The sequence below is a fragment of the Pteropus vampyrus genome, unplaced genomic scaffold (assembly GCF_000151845.1).
Source record: "Pteropus vampyrus isolate Shadow unplaced genomic scaffold, Pvam_2.0 Scaffold12, whole genome shotgun sequence".
NCBI lineage: Eukaryota > Metazoa > Chordata > Mammalia > Chiroptera > Pteropodidae > Pteropus > Pteropus vampyrus.
Window position 1 is genome coordinate 12,943,257 of NW_011888793.1, and position 2,196 is coordinate 12,945,452.

The window sequence follows — 2,196 nt, forward strand, 5'->3', positions numbered from 1 at the left end:
TATGTCAACTATAATTCAATAAAAATAAAAAGTCTAGGTAAAATTCTTATTTGAGATGCTAAATTGAGCCTATACATTTAATTCTACATCCTCAAAAATCCCACTAAAACATCAATAAGATATTTTTAAAGCATAAACTCATAATGAAAAGAAATGGAAGAGCAGACTATAGCAGCACATTTTTAGAAGCTGAGAAACTAAAAGAATGAGTGATAGCTTGCCTTAGCAGACCTGAGAAATCTCATTCTTGAGTTGGCAGAAGGAAAAGGTGAGGGGAAAAAAAAAAGCCTAGCAGATCCCTCAAAGGTCTTAGGGTTCAATGGCATTAAGACCTCTATAAGTGGGAGTATATGTGTGATCCAGGACAACAAGGTTGACTGAAAGTGCAATAGAAAAGCACATGGATCCTGAGATTCTCTCCCCAAATTCAAATGAGTAGCATTTACCTCTCCTCCATCCTGGATGAAGATTGGAAATTTATTCTGGATGAAGATTGGGTACTATAACAGAGAGCCTTTGGCCTGAGGGATTTAAAGATGCTGACTATTGCATTTATTATTGCTAGATAATTTACACACACACACACACACACACACACACACACACACACACACACACACACCCATAATACAAAAGAAAACTTAGTGGGATAGAACAACAATTTTATTAAGCTCACAGACTGTAATTCCATTAACTCAGAAAGTACATGGCAAGAACAGTTTATTTCTGCTTCCGATGTCTGGGGCTTCTGAAGACTCAACGGTTAGGTGCTGGAATCATCTGGAGGTTCCCTACTCAACATGTCTGGCTGTTGATGCTGTTGATTAGGGTCTCAGCTGGGCTCAGTTGGCCAGAATACCTATATGTGGCTCCCAGTGCAGTCTCTCTGCCAGGGCTTTTTTGGGCTTCCTCACAACATAGTGGCTGGATTCCTAAAGCAAGCGACTATGAGAGCAAGAGAGGAGTTTGTAGCTTTCTTGCTTATCTAGCCTCTTTCAAGATATGATATTCCAAAGAATGGACCCAGCTTACAGTTTTGAATTATCTGCCCATATCTCAGAACAACAACAACAACAACAACAACAAAAATCACAGCATCATTCTCTTTGTTGGGTCATTACATCTTTGTCATTTTATATTTAGGTTGCAAATTTATCACTTAAGAGTCTGCTAATCCTGGCTCCCTTACAGATTTTCTTGCAATTCAGATAACCTGACTTGAAGTCCCTTGAGGTATCTTAGTTTTGGTCAGAGAGTCTGCATAGCACGCGAGTTAATTGAAAGAAACCTTGCTTTTCTACTCAGCCTCTGTTTTACAAAATATAATATTGAAATATATATATGAATATTAAAGAACACTATAAATAAACATGCTATTTGCATAGAGCAAGATTTAAAGAAATAAACACTTATGTATATTTTTAGCATCTTATTAACTAAGCTTCATCAATTGTGGTTCCCAAAATTTCCTGCATCTTTCCATAGACAAAACCTTGGCTTTTTTCTCTCCCCTATTTTCTCTCATCTTATATGAAGCTTGCTCTACAATGGAGTAACATAGCTGTCTTAGAGCAATCCATAGTTGTTCGCTGTTATTTTAGTGTTGCCATTCATTAAACTGAGGAAGAACTGGGAGTAGAATGAGAAAAACAGCATCGTGTCTCTTCCCCTCCTTGGAGGAGTGCCTCTCTCTTTCTCCCATAGAGCAAAACCAGAAAAAGTAACACTGTGGTCACACTATAGTCACATAGCAGTGTAAACGCCTTTTTTTCAATCAGAAAAAAAAAAGTTTCTTGAGAAGTTCTCACTTTTCACTTAAATTCATAAACAACTCCTCCTGAGAACCTGAGGTGATGTTTCCAGCAACTCCCATAACTGATAAATGAGTTTTCATCATTACCAAAAAATGGATAAAACTGTCATTTTCAAAGCATAAAATATTTTGAGCTTGATTTCTACTTATTTTAAAATGTTATTTTAAGAACTTTAGGAGATTTTTTTAAAGCACTTTTAATCTCGCCATCGTATGCAATTCGTCGGCATGCCGAGTTCTGACTGGTTGATGAGATGTCTTTTTAGCTTCTGCCTCTGCTCCCCTACCCTCTGCTCCATGAGGCCCCTGCCCCTGCCAGCTGCTGATCTCCCCCACCTTTGCATGTGCCACAGGTTACAGGGCCACTCTAGGTCTTTTCTTCC